Below are 17,588 nucleotides of genomic sequence, written 5' to 3' on the forward strand. Positions count from 1 at the left end.
GTTGTTTCTAGCAGACAGGAAAGAAACCTTTCCTGCTACTTAATCTCACAGACCCCATCCTCTATCTCAGCCGTCATTGTATCCGGCCACTTTGAAATGCACCTGGCTGGACTCTTTGACTTGAGGAAGTGTTTCCTTGGAAATGGGGGTGAGGTATGATGGAAAGATCTTAGTCTGCAGGGTGGTCTGGGATTAAAAAGAAGCCAGCCTGGCCAGTGGGGTGTGGTGGTGAGGGGCCGTGGTGGGCCCTGTAGCATGCTGGGAGCGCTCCCACGGCCGTCTTCCAGGATGAGCCCATGCATTCAGCTTGGCTGTCACGGGCTGTGGGGCAGCCATTGAGAGACTCAGCCCAGCAGGGGGTGAGCTGGGCGTGGAGGGGCAGCCAGGCCCACCCACACTGCAGGCTTGAGCCTGGCCTTTGTTTGGAAATGATAACATTGGCCTTAATTTATAACGAGGAAAAAAAATGCTGCTTAAATTAGGTTATTAACAAGCATTTGGTGATCGCTGCTTAAAAGGAAACAAGTTATCAGCAGCTCTGCTGAGAGGTCTGGGGCTGGCCCAGTTGTTCTGGTGGATTGTGAGCAGTAGGTGTGTTAACGTTGGCAAAGTTTCCTGACACGTGAAGGGCTGGCTGTTTGACGGTAAGTCCCATGGCAGTAATCCACGGTGTCTAATGCCGTTTATCACTTTTGTGAACCATAAATATTCAGTTAATATTGACTGTAATTGTCTTTAAAAAATCCACAGTGTATGGAAGGAATAGAGATAAAGGTGCTACTTTGACTGATCACCAGGGGGGCCCCTCCCGGGTCCGGGGCCTGCGTGTGTGGGCACAGGTGCCGGGGTCTACGATCCATGACCTTTCCTGGCATCAGAAGGCACAAATATAAAAACAGAATAATTTTGCAGGCTCTCTAATAATTGTTCATTGTTATTTATATCATTCATTATTTTATTTTATTTTTTTTGCGGTACGTGGGCCTCTCACTATTGTGGCCTCTCCCGTTGCGGAGCATAGGCTCTGGACGCGCAGGCTCAGCGGCCGTGGCTTACGGGCCCAGCCGCTCTGCGGCATGTGGGATCTTCCCGGACTGGGGCATGAACCCGTGTCCCCTGCATAGGCAGGCGGGCTCTCAACCACTGCACCACCAGGGAAGCCCCATTCATTATTTTTAATTTTCATTTTGACCACGTAAGGTAGAATATGAAGCATTTAGATCACATCTGAGATCACTGTTTCTGACAGAGGTTGGCTTGTTAAATATCCTTCAGTGCACACTGCTGTGCTCTCGGCCCTGCCCTAAGGTGATCCAGGTGTGGTTGTGGCTCCAGGGTCCGGGAGGGGGCGGGCCGATGCCAGCTCTGGACGTGGGCCCAGGTCCTGCTGGGCCTCGGCTCCCCTGCCCTGTGAGGCCGTGATGGCCATACTCATCCGAAAGATTTCCCGAGAGCTTAAGTGACCCTGTTTATGGAGGTAAAGCTCAATGAAAATAGAAGCTTTAAAATAGTTAGATTTATTCTTTGCTTTCCTTTCTCGAGCATAAAACACTAGTTTCACCTGATGGCTGGTGTAATTCTCGCTGTGTTAACATCTTTCTTGGTAAAGCGCAAGGGTCGGGGCAGAGGTGAGCCTTAAATGGCTCTCGATGGCACGCGTTCCGCCAGGGTTCGGTGCGAGTGTGGCTGCCGCCGCTGAGGATTGTCAGCAGCAGGGACCCCAGGGCAGCGCAGGGTGGTACCGTCGCTTCCTATGGACAGGAGTTCTGAGTGATGTTTCCAAAAACAGAGTGGCTTCTGGAAGTGGCTGTTAGAGTAATAAAGGCAGTGTGTCTATTTGAATGGAGGCTTGGATCTAATGGTTTATGTTTCTAATTGAACACCTCCATAAAAAATAGAAAAGTGATCACTTTCTAAAATTGAAGTACAGTTGATGTGTAGTATATAAAACTTACGTAGTAAGTTACAGTATAGTGATGCGCAGATTTAAATGTTACATTACAGTTACTGCAGAGTGATCACTTTTGACTTGCTGGGGTGTGCAGAGCAGTGACACGCCCTGTCTGTGGCATCCTGGCGCCCGGAGCAGGCTGTGCTCACTGTGGAGCTGTGAGCGCGAGAACTGCAGGTCTTGTCAGCGGCAGAACCAAGTCCCCCTCCACCTGCTGTCCGGATGCGGGCTGGGGGCGTGGGGGAGGGCGTCCTGTGCCTGGGGCCCCTCGTGATGGGGAATGTGTTGCCATCTGGTGATGCAGCTCTTCTGGGTAGGTCTCTCTGTGCCCCTCACATGGCAGGAGTGGCGATTTGCTGACCCTGCCACCACCCAGCTAGTGGTGGCCACTAGTGACTGTGGCACTTCACAGTCACAGCACACGTGGCTGGGGGGGCTACCGTCTTGTGCCTTGGCTGCAGGGCGGAAGGCTGGGTTGGATTTGCAGGTGGTAAGAAGCTTGTAGATACTAATGCTAATGATACATTTGCCTTTTTAACAAGGATATTTGTCAGGATTTAAAAATAGGTAACAAAGCACACTTTTGCTTCTTTCTCTAAGAAATATGTCTAGCTAATTACACCAATAAAACTTATGTATTCCGGATTTTTGAGTATAGTAAATTTTTATTGTAATTTTAGAGTTCTGGGGAATATTCATTGTCTAGGCTCCCTTAAAATACATACAAAGTATGGAATATTAGATGTCATTTAAATTAGATTTCATTAAATGCATGCTTTTTGTTCATATAAAAATTGGCAGTTGTGTTCACACACCTCCCCAGAAGGCTCTCGCTTTCCCCACCACAGCCCTTGTTGGTCAGTAGGACTTGGGTCCTTTTATTCCAGGACATGGGAGTTGCCTGGAGAGTGCACATGCCCAAGAACAGGGTTTGGAAAATAGGCAGGGCAGAGCAGAAGGGATGGTCTGAGCCCAGGCTGTGCCCCAGCTCCTTTCCCTCTGGACGTTTCTAGCTGAACTGGCCTCTGGGCTCTGGTGCCTCAGCTGTGCCGGGCAGGAAGGCATGTGGAGAGTCTGCTTGCGACTGGAAGGGTTTGTCGGCTGTTTGTAGCACCTCATTTGTTGCCTATAATATTGCCATTGTTTTCCCTCCATCGTTAGCTACAGGGATTCTCATGGAGCCAGTGTTCATTTTATTTTTTTAACTTATTTTTTATGTTTTTATTTTTCTGCTTGTACCGCGAAGGCTTGCAGAATCTCAGTTCCTGGACCAGGGCTTGAACCTGGGCCACGGCAGTGAAAGTGCCGAATCCTAACCACTAGACCACCAGGGAACCCCCCATTTTATTTTTTTAAATATTTATTTATTTGTTTATTCATTTTTGGCTGCGTTGGGTCTTCATTGCTGCACAAGGGCTTTTCTGTAGTTGCGGCGAGCGGGGACTACTCTTCGTTGCAGTGCGTGGGCTTCTCATTGCGGTGGCTTCTCTTGTTGCAGAGCACAGGCTCTAGGCACACGGGCTTCAGTAGTTGTGGCTCACGGGCTCTAGAGCGCAGGCTCAGTAGGTGTGGCGCATGGGCTTAGTTGCTCCGCGGCATGTGGGATCTTCCCGGACCAGGGCTCGAACCCATGTCCCCTCTATTGGCAGGCGGATTCTTAACGACTGTGCCACCAGGGAAGCCCATCCCCATTTTACTTTTAATACCTTCAAATTTTAAAAGCTGGCTAAAGGGATTTCCTCCAAGTTTTATATTTGAGGGTGAAGAGATTTGCCTGTATCTGGCTCAGAGTAGAGCTCCACAGGTTGTTAAAACTGAGCTGAACTTGACTGCTGGACCAACCTGAAATCCCACCTTCCCTCCTGCTGCTCCTTGCTGGGCCTCAGGGGACGAGGGTTCTGTGCAGTTACGGATGTTTGCTGCGGCGGGGGGGTTCCTGTGCAGCCCACTTGGATCTTGGTGGGGGGAAGAAGAAGGCAGGGGAAAGGCGATGCAGGGCTGTGGGCCGGTGGGCTGTTCTGTGGGGTCGACCAGGACAGAACTGGGGAGGCGCCTTCATGGCTTGGCCTTGTGCACTCTAGGTTAGGTACCTTTTTTTTTAAATTAATTTGTATTGGAGTATAGTTGATTTACAATGTTGTGTTAGTTTCTGCTGTACAGCAGAGTGAATCAGTTATACATATACATATCCATTCTTTTTTAGATTCTATTTCTGTATAGGTCATGACAGAGTACTGAGTAGAGCTCCTGGTGCTATACGGTAGGTCCTTATTAGTTATCTCTTTTATATATAGTACTGTGTGTATATCATAGAATATGTACCTTGATCATTATTTGTGTTGCCCATTGGGAATAGGGATTTGGGTATTCTTAGTGCCAAAAAAAGAAGGGTGATAGTGAGGTTTCCGGTGAGGTTTGCAGTGTACTGTGTTCTGAGAGTGAGGATGCGGTGTTTGGTCCGGCAGGGTCGTCTGCACCATCTCGTGGTTGCCACTGAGGCTCTTCCAAGCTGTGTGGGGAACCCTGCAGATGGAGCTGAGGGCTGGCCAGGGTAGTGAGTTTGAAAGGGGAGCAGAGCAGCAGTCTGGTCCCTGCCCAGGGCGGGGCAGAGTCTGCTCCCATGGCCCTGGATGTGTACACGGCCGTGGCCCGGGGCAGCGTGGGCCCCAGGGCTTGCCGGCAGGAAGGCAGGGAAGGCAGTGCACACGCACCTCCCGTCTCAGCCCCGTGCCCACTCCCTGCTTCTGTCCACGCAGAGGCCCTGGGGCGGGAGCCTGGAGCACAGGGGAGGAAGGGAGGGAACAAGAATGGGGTCTTGGGGAATCGCATGACACTTGCTGTTTCTGACTTTGTTGACCTTTTGTGGATGGGTAGTTTGCTTATTGGAAGAAAGAAGCCCCGGGGCCCTCATCCACCTCAGAGGGCGTTGTCACACGTGAAGACCAGGGCCTCCAGGGCCGCTGTCTGGATCCTGGGTGTTTGTGGGGGTGGGGCCCGGAACTACGTGGGCAGCGCATCTGCATCTGGCTTGTGGCCCCACCTTCTGATCCTAGCACACCCTTCACACATCTTCTTTTCCTCCGTCTCCTGGTTGTGGTCGACCTCTGTTGAAAATTTGTTCTTGTGGTTTTTTAAAAAATTAATTTATTTGGCTGCGTTGGGTCTTCGTTGCTGCGCGTGGGCTTTCTCTAGTTGCGGCGAGCGGGGGCTACTCTTCGTTGCGGTGCGCGGGCTTCTCATTGTGGTGGCTTCTCTTGTTGCGGCAGAGCACGGGCTCTAGAGCGCACGAGCTCAGTAGTTGTGACTCGCGGGCTGTAGAGCGCAGGCTCAGCGGCCATGGCTCACGGGCTTAGTTGCTCTGCGGCATGTGGGATCTTCCTGGAGCAGGGCTCGAACCCGTGTCCCCTGCTTTTGCCAGGTGGATTCTTAACCGCTGCACCACCAGGCAAGTCCCTGTGCTTGTTAATTTTTTGAACAAGGATTTTTTTTAGATTTTGAATTTTCCTGTTCTTTTGAAAAGTTTACCATCTAGCTCACCCGCCTCCGCCCACCGCCCCCGTGCCCTCCACCCCGTGTATTTTCATCTTGGGCAGAGTGGTGACTTATGGAGGAGCCGCACGGGCTGCAGAAGTCGGATGGTGAGGCCCCGCCCCCGTGTTTGGGGGAGGGGGTCTCTGGCAGAGTGTGTGTGAGTTGGGTGCTGGAGCCTGTGGAGCTGGGCTTTATTGCAGCCCAGTCTCACACTAGCATCCCAGATACAGTCTTTGGGCTTGAGGCCCAAGGAGGTAGATGGATCGGGGGTAGGACAAAGGTTTGCAGCCAAACCTGGGGTGGTACAGCTGGGAATGCTCACCCCTCTTTTGAGCATTTTTTATGGGAAAAGCTATAATCAGGTGTGTAAGCTCATCTAACCTCCTTAAGCTGACACCTCACTTTTCTTTAAAAATCCCTTTTCTTTGTGTTTGAGCCTCTTCTTTTTACCCTGCCTCACAGGATGTCTCTCAGGTATTCTTCATCTAGTGACGGCTGCTCTTCTAGGTCTCTGTGCAGAGGGTCTCTGGGGGGCCCCTGTCTTCACGTGTGACAACGCCCTCTGAGGTGGATGAGGGCCCCGGGGCTTCTTTCTTCCAATAAGCAAACTACCCATCCACAGAAGGTCAACAAAGTCAGAAACAGCAAGTGTCATGCGATTCCCCAAGACCCCATTCTTGTTCCCTCCCTTCCTCCCCTGTGCTCCAGGCTCCCGCCCCAGGGCCTCTGCGTGGACAGAAGCAGGGAGTGGGCACGGGGCTGAGACGGGAGGTGCGTGTGCACTGCCTTCCCTGCCTTCCTGCCGGCAAGCCCTGGGGCCCACGCTGCCCCGGGCCACGAGGAAGGGATCCCACTTGGGAACTGGCTGCTGGGTTGCATCTTCCAGGAACGCTGAAGGTCTGTGAGAGGCACGGGCTCTCCACATGCTTTCACTTACATTCTTTTTCTTCCCCTACGAAACGCAAGAAAGTAGGTGGCATTTTCCACATTTTTATTAAAAGATTCTAGGCGTCGAAGATGTTGAATAGTAGGGTTTTCCAGGTTCCATAGCTGATCAGCGGCAGACTGAGTACGTCCTGGGGTCCTTCTTACACTAAGGCAGGAGATCCCTGTGCTGGCGTCTGACTTGAGGAAAGGGGCAGGAAGTGAATGAAGTAGCGTGCTGGTGTATCACCTCCGGGCGATGGCACTCCCTGGGCCCCACTTTACACTCGTACCATGATTGTGCTGCAGGGAGTATGGGGGTGTGTGGTGGGTGGGTGAGTGAGTGTGGGTTTATGGTGGACTGTGTGCGGCGGGGTGTATGTGTGGCACTGGCGTGTGTGGGGTGGGGGGGGGCGCCTCTGGCCATCACCCAGTGCTTGGCTCCGGGGCAGAGGTCATGTGCTTGAACTGTGCCGGGTGCAGGGCGAGGCCTGGGCACAGTACAGACAGGACTGGGTCCACTGCTCTGGGTCGACAGCAGAGCCTGTTTTCTAGATTCCTCGCACCTGCCATCCTTGTCCTTTTCTTGTCCAAGGAAGAAGTTGCTGTTCTGTTCACTCTCGACCCTTTCACACTTTTTCCTGAGACTTAAGTGAACTGCGGTCTGTGTCCCGAGGGTAGTGGCCTCAGAGGGGTCGTGGGACCTGCATCCCCCGGGGAAGGTGGCCAGTAGAGGCTTGCCAGCTGGTGACCACTCGGGGCTGCTTGGCCACCAGTGTGTGAGGCCCGGCGCCTTGGCAGTGGGGCAGTGCCAGGGAACCCTGCTGGGGTGGCCGGGAAAGGACAGCCACAACTCCCAGGCCGCTGTTGGTGCCCTCGTTTGTGACCTGATAAGTTGTCAGCTCGGCGGAAGATGGAGTTGTGTAGTATGCACAAAGGATATGGGCTTGGTACTCTCGTGCTGCCCGGTGGCCCAGACGCTGGCGAGGTGGACACTGCCGCCCTTGGGGTTGGGGCAGGAGTGGGGCTGTGGCTGGCGGGCAGGCTTGCTGGTCTCCCGGGGAGCTCCGAGAGACGTGGAGGCCTGTCTTCAAGGAAGGCTCTGTCCCTCTTCTCCATCCAGGCAGACTCTCCGCCTGGGGACTCCGCGCCTGCTCTCCTTGTCTGTTCTGTCCCCCAGGCCCCCCGCGCCGGAGTGCATCTGTCTCCGTCTCTGCAGCTGTCCTCTTACCATGGCTCATGTGGCACCTTAGCCCCTCGGCTTCTTCTGGGCACTGCGAACCTTCACTTCTCCAGGACCACCTGCAAGTGCCTACGGCCTGGGCCTTCTGGACTGGGGCCCCTCCCCGCAAGGAGTACCAGTGTGACGTGTGTGTAGCCTGGGGACAGTTCTGCTTGGTGCTTAGAGTGGGCATGAACGTGTGTGCCTGGAGCCCATCACGCGGGAGCTGCAGTCCAGAGCACCTGGTCTTGAAGGGTGTCCTGCTCACAGCGTTTACCCGTCCTGTGCTTTAGAGTCAGGAAACGGGAAGCGAAGTGCATGACTGGGGTCAGGACCTTGGTGATTGTCTGGCTGAAGTTTTGCTGGAGATCCGTTGAGGTTCACTGTGGTGCATCGTGTGCGTCGAGCAGTCCTGGGAGATCATGTGAGGAATTTGAGCCCTGGGTGCGGGCTCTGTGTGGGTCCTGAGGACTCTCTGGAATTCCAGTAGTGCATTTCCTGATAAGGAACTCAGGGCAGCCTGGCCTTGGACGTAATCAAGTCTGTACTCGGGAAGCTGCTTGGAAAGTCACTGTGTGAGGACAGGCTCCTGCCAAGGGCTGTTTTGCAAGTGTGTGCTACAAAATATTTTCTCTTCCCCTTATTACTTAAGTAGGGCACCTGTCATAAGCTAGTGAAAGTTATTTGAGAGCACAGATTCTGGCGGGAAGAACTTCTCTGAAACTCATTTAGAAATAGCCATAGAGAAGTATTAAATGAGAGCGTTTTTCCCAGCAGCCTCACCAGGCCTACCTGTGGGTGGTCGTGCCCGAGAGCCTGTGACAGTGGCCTCGGGCTGTGGTCTTAACCGTGACCCTGGGCTGGTGTGTGGAGAGGAGAGACCGTGAGATGTTTCTTTTTGGAAGTTCGATTTCGGTTTTATTTAAAACAACAAACTGTGTTTATGGTGTGTGGTTTCCACTCGGTGGCTCACGACTTCGGTTCCCCCTCCCAGTGGGCCCGTGGGCAGGCGTTGGCGGTGCGAGCACAGGGCGGCTGTTGGTGGGCTGCGCTTTGAGGAGTGCATCTGCACAGGGCTGCACAGGGTCTTGGGTCCTAGGACAGCCCCGCGAGGTTGGGAGAGGGGTGCTGGCTTGGCTTTCGTTCTCTGGAAGCGCTCCCCAGGGAAGGGTGTGGTGACCACCCCGGACTGAGGCTCAGCGGCTCAGGGCTGCTGCCATTCGCTTCCCTGTCACCCAGACCCTTCGAGCTGAGGCTGCGGTTTCTGCAGGACACTAGGAGGACAGCGTAGTGTTTTATGACTATTAACGTTTACATGGGAGGCTGCGGGGAGGGACCACACCCGTGGGCATGGGGTCAGCCTGGCAGAGCGCATGCTTGGTCCCGGAGGCCATGCGCCGCTAGATATGGCAGGATGGACAGCTCTGAGACCGGCCAGGTGGTGGGCTGAGCTGACCCGGCAGACATTTTTCCTGTCTGCAGTCTGATGCAGAAGGGGTGAGGGCTCCGCCTCTCAGCGTGGGGCTGCCTCGAGGTGCTTGACCTGGGAGGATGACGGCGCTTGAGCATGTGCCGCGCAGGGATCCGCGTGGCCTGAGGGGCAGGTCCCCCCCTTCAGGTGCCCGTTCACGGCCGTTGGGGGTCTTCTCGGCCGGTGCCCAGTCACAGAGGCTCAGCTGAGAGTTGCTGGGGGTTTAGTGGGGAGCGAGCAGGACCCTCAGTGGGCCTCCCCCTTCCCTGACGCCGCTCCCATCCCTCTCCAGGGGCGCCGTTTGGGCCGCCTTTGGCCTCATCTCAGCTCTCGAGGCTCCTTTCTCACGTGCTGGGGCCTGGGGCCTTTGGAGTTTGCTCAGGCTGTTCCCAGTTGTTACGCGTTTAAAACACCAAATAAGTTTTTGGCTACTGTTGGGAGGTTGGGGGTGAGTGGAGTCTGGGGCAGAAGGAGGACTTGGGGTTCGCGGGAGCAGAACTGCTCCCAGTAATGAGCTCTGTCTTTTCACCAAACAGCTGACACACTCCCCTGCACACACCTGCCTGTCAGTTGACAGCAGCCTCGCTCTCGGGCTGTGTTGCACTCTGAGGTTGCGGGGAAACTACTGTCAACAAGAGAACCCCTACCTTTTCTACAAAGAGTGGATTAAAGTAAAGTGTAGGTCACCGAACATAATTGTACACGATGTTGCTTTCTTTTGTTGAAAGGGTAGTTTCTTAGTGCAGTGAAGTGTAGAAATCTTTTCTTTATTCTAAGAGTTATGCTATTCGGTGTCTTAGAGAAAAGTTAGGGCTCCCATGATTCAAGTAGTTCGTGCACATTAACCAAAACTCAGTGTATCAGTTTGCTGGGGCGGCCGTAACAAACCCACAGAGCGGGGGCCTCAGACCACAGAGACAGACTCCTCCACAGCCCCGGAGGCCAGAAGTCCGAGACCGAGGTGCCGGCCGGGCTGGTCCCTGCCGGGGCCGAGGGAGAATCTGCCCCAGGCCTCTCCCAGCTGCCGCATTTGCTGGCGCCTCTGATGTTCTGTGGCTCGCGGAAGCGGCACCCCCTTCTCTGCTTCCATCTTCACGTGTGCGTGTCTGTGTCCGTGTCCAAATTTCCCCTTTTTATAAGGGCACCAGTCGTACTGGGTGAGGACCCACCCTGATGATCCCGACAACATCTGCAAAGACCCTGTTTCCAGATAAGGCCGCATTCTGAGGTACTTGGGGGTTACGATCCCAAAATAACGTTTTTTGGGGGGGGACACAATTTAGATAATAACACTTACCAGTAAATAAAGTTAAATATAAAGAATAAAATAAAAATCATGTGTAATCCTATCCCTCAAAGATAAACATACAAATTAAAAATTGTGAATATGTTACATTTCACAAAACAGGGATCAGATTGTATATAAACTTTCGTGTTCTGCACTTTAAAACCTAGCATTAACTTCCGATGACGTGAAACTTCAAACTGTGACTTTTAGTGACTACATAGTCTAGAGAGCAGTGTATATAATGTGCCTGATGAAGTTATGATTTTCACGTTTTCTGGAAAAGGGGCCTTGTCCCCTTGCACACTGTCTGCCCTCACACAGCAGGGGGTCCTGCTGAGCGGAGCCTGGGGACTGGGTGGGGAGCAGGTGAGGTGGGAGGGGCCTCAGGAGGTGGGAGACTGGGCTGGAGGTTGGCGGCCCAGCCTGATGTGGCCGCCTTTGTTACATAAACCAGGCGCTCTGTTCCTGGGAGCCTCCCGGCCCAGCATGGTGAGCTTGTGGCAGTTCAGTCACCTTTTTTATTAAGCAGACTTTATTTTTTAGATCAGGTTTAGGCTCACAGCAGAATCAAGCAGCAGGGTACAGAGATTTCCCATATACACTCCACCCCCACCCACCCAACCCGGCGGAGTGGTTGATCTATTGAAAGCAGTGAACCTGCACAGACACGGTGTCACCCAGAGTCCACGGTCTGCATTCTGCTTCCCTCTCGGTGCTGTCGGTCCTGTGGGTTTGGACGAGTGTGTGATGATGCGTCTCTGCCATCACAGCCTCACACAGACTCGTCTCACTGCCCTGAAACCCTCTCCCTCCACCTGTTCACCCTTCCATCTCTTCACTGTCTCCACAGTTTTGCCTTTTCCAGAATATCATGTGGTTGGGCTCGTACCGCCTTTTCAGATGGGCTCCTTTCACGTAGGAATGTGCATTTAAGGTGCCTCCGTGTCTTTTCATGGCTTGATAGCTCATTTCTCTGTTTTTTTTTAGCGCTGAATAATAGTCCATCGTCTGGATGTCCCACAGTTTATTTATCCATTCACCTACTGAAGGGCATCTTGGATCACTTTTAATTGTCTCTCTGGTCTTCTCTGATGGGAAGTAGACAGTAAACAAAGCCAGCTGCTGACCTCTGACCTCTCTGTGAATTGCCTGGAAGAGGGGGTGTTGCCGCCCGGATGCTTGTGCCGTGTTGTCCCCCAGTTCCGAGAGCCCAGGACTGTGCGGGACGTTGCTCCAGAACGATGCAGCCTTCTGTTCAGGGAGCACCTGAAACACTTCGCGTGGAAACCATCCCCACAGCGGTGACACTGCGGAGTTGGTGATGGGCGGCAGGGAGAAGGATGGCCTCGGGCTGTGGTCTCCTGGGGTCCGAGGGTGCGCACCCCAGTCCAGAGGCGGTGCAAGGCCCTCGCTGGGCTCCTTGGGAAGTCTGTGTGCCCATCCAGCCAATGCGCCTTTGCCCACACCACTTAATTTTCCTTTCAGAGACAAGACCAGTAATTCTTAACCTAGGCTTAGAACACATAGAGTGTCATGGGGTCTGTAGCTATTTCAGAATGCCGCCAAATTCTCCACACGCAACCCACACCCTGCATCTTTGAGAGTGAGCTCTGCCCCTGGACTCAGCAGTAGGATTGACGCTCAGGGCCCTGAGCCACGTTCTGAAGCAGAGCCCCGCCCGGAGGTTCTGGTAGCCAGCTTGGGGGCTGCTTGGACCTGGACCCGGTCTGTTCACCCCTGTGCTGCAGCCTCACCGCTAGGCCTTCATTTCCCCATCTGTAAATGGCATGATTTTGGATCCTTTTCATCTTGACATTCAGAGGATAGTACTGGGTCAGGGTCTACAAAAGATTGCTGTAAAATCTGGAGTAGTGCATCTTACTCTTGCCGAGCAAAAAGGACCAAGTCCCAGCCATGCCCCAGCCCGGGGCGCATGGGCCCCGCGTGTCGGTGTCCGCGTCCCGCAGCCGGCGGGCACTCTCTGCTGGCCTCCACGAGTCTCCAGTGGAGCTGAATGGACAGACAGGCCCACCAGGCGGGCCAGGCCCTCCACCCTGCTCCAGTCTCCTCTGTGCTCCTGAGGTGGGACCACACGGCCCTGGGCGTCGGCTGCCACCAGAGAGACAGACAGAAAGCCAGTGCCTCTTTGAGAGAAACGCTCAGACTTTTATATGTTCATCTTTTCTCTCTTCTCATCTAGTTGACGGTGATCATGGTGGGATCCAGGGAGTGGGGCACAAGGATTAAAGGGTCTTGTGGGTGAGGTCTTGGCGGGGTCTGTGATAGAGCAGGGGCCTGGAGTAGCTGTCTCTCCTGCACGCCCATGTTCCTGGGCCCTGTCATGTCAGGAACTCCTCATGTTGTAAACACGGAGGGGCTCAGAAAACTTCTGTCTGTATAGGGGCATCTGTCAATAAAATGCTTATTTACTAATTTCATTTAAAAGTAGGAGGAATAAACCCATTGCATGTTACTCTAAATCACTGTACTTTCCAAAATGAAAAACTGTCATGTGTTGCTTTGGTTAAAGTATACCGCCCCCCCTCCCAAAAAAAATGTAGTTGGAATAGGGAAGAATATTTGAATAGCTTTTTTTTTTGGGCCTCACCGCGCAGCTTGCGGGACCTTAGTTCCCTGACCAGGGGTTGAACCCAGGCACCGGCAGTGAAAGCGCCGAGTCCTAACCACTGGATGGCCAGGGAAGTCCCTTCAATAGCTTTTTGATAAAATTTTGGAGGTTTTATTTGATATGACACTGAAACCCAACAAATGGTCATGTGGTGATGGTCACTGGCAGTGTGCGTCCTCCATTGGGTCACACGTGTTTCTTCTCAGCTGTATTCGACCCACTGGTCTTTCTTGCACTGTAACTGGACCTTTTTACCTGTGTTGGATTTTGCAGCATTGTGCATTGGCAGTTGGTCAACTGTGGTTTGCTCAGTTATTTCCGTCTTCCAGATGCTGATGTATTTTATTTTGCTACTTTTGTTTCTGTTACCACCAGTCTCATCAGAAGAGCCTTTAAGCCATCAAAAGCTATCTGCTCATGGCGTTTTCCAAAATTCTAATATTTGACCAAATGCTTGAATTTTAGCGTTGGCAATAAAATAGGTCAGGTGCTGGGACTTCCCTGGCGGTCCAGTGGTTAGGACTCTGAGCTTCCGGTGCTGAGGGCCTGGGTTCGATCCCTCGTTGGGGAACTAAGGTTCCGCATGCTGCACGTCGTGGCCAAAGATCAATAAATTAGGTCAGGTGTTTTCCTTGAAGTGGCAGTCTCATTTTGTTCATTTGCTAGAAACACTCTGCCACATCCCCTCGTTTGTAGAGCTTGTATATCAGTCACTCTTCCATATAAAAATGCCTTTGCTGGGGACAGCTGTTGTTTGGTACACAGCAGAAATGCTTCATGTACGTTTCACATTTTGTTACATAGAATATGAAAAAGACAAGTACGGAAAGGCTTGGTATTTAATGAAATTAATAATTCATTAATTAGTGGTTCATCATGAAGGTTCTTAAGCAAATTGGGCTATCACCTTTGCATCATGAGTGCAAATACCACCCCAGCTAAAAAGGCAGTGTTGCTATGAAAAAAGTTTCAAAAGGGCTGCAGGAATTCCTAAGGGTCCTTGGACCACATTTTGTAAACAGCTGTACTAACAAGCACTTCAGCATGTATGAGAAATCGTAGTTGAACAAATCAAGTCAGCCTACATGCTTATCGGTCTCTCAAAATTCCACAACCTTAGGAGAATCCGATGGTGTCCATGACCTCTCCCTAGTGCATAAGCTCACGAGTTCGTGTGCATTTTCAGAGGGCTCCTGATTTGGTGGACCCTTGGTAGTAAGCACCCCTCCTGTAGTTCTCACAGAAATGTGAACATTGCCCCCCCCCCCCCCCTTAAAGTAGGTCTGTCTGTGCATGTCTTCTGGCGCATGCTCACAGACTCAGCACACATCCTCAGCTGTGTGTCGGTGCCCTAAGCTGCTTCCCCTTCCTCTGATTTCCTCTTCCGGAGCAGACCAGCAGCAGAAGGCAGTGCTGTGCGGCCAGGCTTCCTGTGTGCCAGCTGCTCTTGGGGGTGTGGACTCTGCTCCCAGGACAGGTTGCTGGGCGAGGTCCAGCCCACTCCTCTGGCAGCACACAGCCCTTCCCTGGGCCTCATCTAGTTTCCTTGCGTAATTCTTCCTGCTGAGACGCTGCCTCCAAACTGATGGTGCATCTCATAGTTTTAGACCCTGATTCTCTTGGACCATTTGAGCCATGTAGCTTCCTCTGGGGTCACTTTGGTTTTGTCTTCTGTAGTTCAGCCTGGTCACTTGATCTAAAAATCTGTCTTTGTTTTTCCAAATTTTGCAGACCTTTTAAGATGATCTGGATTGCAATGACTCGAAATATATCGATCGGTACACATTTGCTGGTTTGGAGAACTTTTTAAAGTTATGGAGTTCTGTATACTCAACTTTTATTAGTCTTCTAAAAATTGCTGTCTCTGAATTGACTGTGAAGGGACCTTGAGACTGACGTTCTAATAATGCTGGGGCCGATCTGCTTTAATTGGAAGTGAGGACGCTGGGCCTTTTCCCAATAACTCAGTAACCTCCTGGATGTAACTCTGCAGGCCGTTTACTATGAAACTCTGATGTACAACCCGGTAAGCATCTTTAATGAAGTTCTTTATTATAAAACATGACTTCCGTATGTGAAAGTGATCTTTTTCAAGTTTTATTGAGATGAGGGGAAAATACTCTTAACTGTCTGTCAGAGAGATTTTTGTATCGGGAGGCATCTCCTGATTATTGAGAGGAGTACAGCAAGCTTGGTGGAGTCGAGGCCCTTTGTGTCCAGGGACGCGGAAGCCGGTTGGACTGTAGTCTGAGAGCGCGCCTGTGCTGGGGACAGCCGGGCTGGGAGCACCTCACTGCGCGCGGGCCCTGCCCGGCGCTTTCTGCTCTGGACTGGCTCCTGCTCTGTGGGCTGTGGCTTTGCTGGATCTGTGTGACCACAGCTGTGTGTCAGGACCCACTGCCACTTTTGACACATTGTGGTTGGAGCTTCCCTTATTTTTGGCCCTCAGAATTAAATCAGTCTGTGCCATAACTTTCTTGGTGATTCTTTTTTGGCATAAACTTCAAACTTATGCAAATCAGAATGGTACTTCTCACTGTCTGACGCATTTCCTTTTATTTAGTAAATATTTAGCGTCTGTGTGTGCAAGATGCCATGTTAACACTCAGCTGGATTTCCAGCATGAAGAGTAATGGCCTAGCTGGACTGCTTACTGCCCATCAGCACTGGGCCAGCTGCTCCCCCTTTTAATCTGGAAAGGCCCCCTGTGGTGGGCGTTCTCGCTTTGCCTGCAGAAGGAAGGTGGAGTCTCGTGTGTGCGTGGGACTCTAGCGGCTCCGGCGGGTGCTCTTCCATGAGGCTGTGTCGTCACCAGTGAGCACGAGTGAATCTTAAGGCATTTGAGTCTCGCAGAAAGATGTCAGACGCACAGAGAGACCCCCTAGAGGCACGTGTGGGAAGGGGGAGACTGTTTCTCTTGTGGCTCGAGCTTGCCCAAAGCTCCGCTGAGGAGGTAGCTTTGGGTGGGCTTTGAGTAATAAGTATAATTAGAACAAATGGCCGTGGTGTTTAAAACAGGGCTTTCGGGTGAAGGAATCAGAGTGAGTCTGGAGCTGCGAGTCCAGTGTGTCTCAAGGTTGGGGTGCAGGTGAGGTTGGGCTACCAGACCAAGGGGTGTCTTGGAAGGGGGGCGGGGAGGAAGCCCAGCGAGCGGGCGTGGACCCATCCCTGTGGCTGCTCTGGGGCTTGGGAAGTGGGGAACCAGATCCTCAACTCGGTAACTGGAGGGATGGCAGCGTCGCTGCAGAGACAGGGGACGCAGAGAGAAGGGGCTGATGGGAGGAGCTATGTTTGGGCACGAGGGACTCGAGGTGCTGGGAGGAGAGTGACTGGGATACCCAGCAGGCAGCTGAGGCCGGGGGTCCCCCTGGGTGCGGGCGTGTGCGCACCGGGAGAAGGGCGGGCAGGAAGAAGGAAGCTACACGGAGCAGAGCAGCAGAAGCCCCCGAGCGCAGCGCAGTAGTCTTCAGCGGGCAGGCTTGCTCTGTATAAGACAGGAAATGGAGAGAACATCTATAGAAGTGACTTCTCCACTGGAAGCCGTAGGTCCTTTGAATGGATGATGTGTGGTTGTCTAGGTCACGTTCCTGTTTTGGGAAATAAGGTGCCTTATGTTCTAATCTGTACATTATTATGTATTTAAACCTCATAGTAAGCATAGCTCACATGGACTGCGTGTTACTTTTTTTACTAGCAATTTTTGGGATTTTAAATGGTCTGAAGGACCAATAACAATGCGGTGCTTTAGACTGAAGCCTTCACAGAAGAATCCAACAAGTGTGGTTTAATTTCTAGATATTTGTGGTGAGGCTTAAGCAGTTTGGAACCCCCATGTACTGGTTGCTGTTTGCTTCAACTTGAAATGGGTTTGTACTCTTTATCAAGCACCTCCCTGCCTCCTGTAAAGCTCCTGTAAAGCTGACCTCCTTCAGTTTGGGGGAGTGTGAAGGGTGAGACGAGGTGAGCCAGAAAACAGCAAAACTAGTGAACGCGAGCACTCACAGGCAGGTAGGACCAGAGGCCTGAGAGCGCTGCCCCGAAACCTGGAGCCTGCAGGTTTATCGGGCTCTCCCCTGGGCCGCCGTGCCAGGTGGAGCGGGTGGCCGCAGAGCAGAGTGCACTCGGCCTCCAGTCCCCACGGCTCTGCCGGGGCTGCTTTAGACCTTAGGGGACGTCCCTTTTCTAATTCCGTTGGCACATTTATGTGTCACCAAGAACAGATGTTAGTTTTTTTTACAGAGCCGTGTAGATTAAGGTACACTTTCACTCGTCCTCTCCGTGATGCCGGCTCGAGCAGAGTGGGCACCGGAAGGGCTGGACAGGGCTGTGCAGCGGGTGGGCATCCGGAATCGGGTGCCTCTGCCTGACTGGGGCTTGGGCACCACTGCCTCTCGGGTCTTCACAGTTGATGTGGGAGCATTTTGTGGATTTCTTGGCTTTAAACTTTGTGAGCTGGGGACAAGGGAAGGACTCCGTGGACAGGAAGGTGCCCAGGTCAACTGGGTGAGGGTGACGGGGAGGGTCACCGGTGGGGATTCGACACAGGCTCACTCAAAGAGGTTTCCTTTCTTC

At 52.6% G+C, this 17,588-nt stretch overlaps 1 protein-coding gene across 3 annotated transcripts in view; it reads left to right on the forward strand.

Annotated features, from left to right (window-relative positions):
* The window catches only part of ANKRD11 (ankyrin repeat domain containing 11), a 171,834-nt gene that overhangs the window by 71,845 nt on the left and 82,401 nt on the right, over nt 1-17,588 (forward strand). The gene's annotated exons all lie outside the window — the stretch shown is intronic.

The sequence above is a fragment of the Leucopleurus acutus genome, assembly GCF_964270905.1.
Source record: "Leucopleurus acutus genome assembly, chromosome: 20".
NCBI classification, from domain to species: Eukaryota; Metazoa; Chordata; class Mammalia; order Artiodactyla; family Delphinidae; genus Leucopleurus; species Leucopleurus acutus.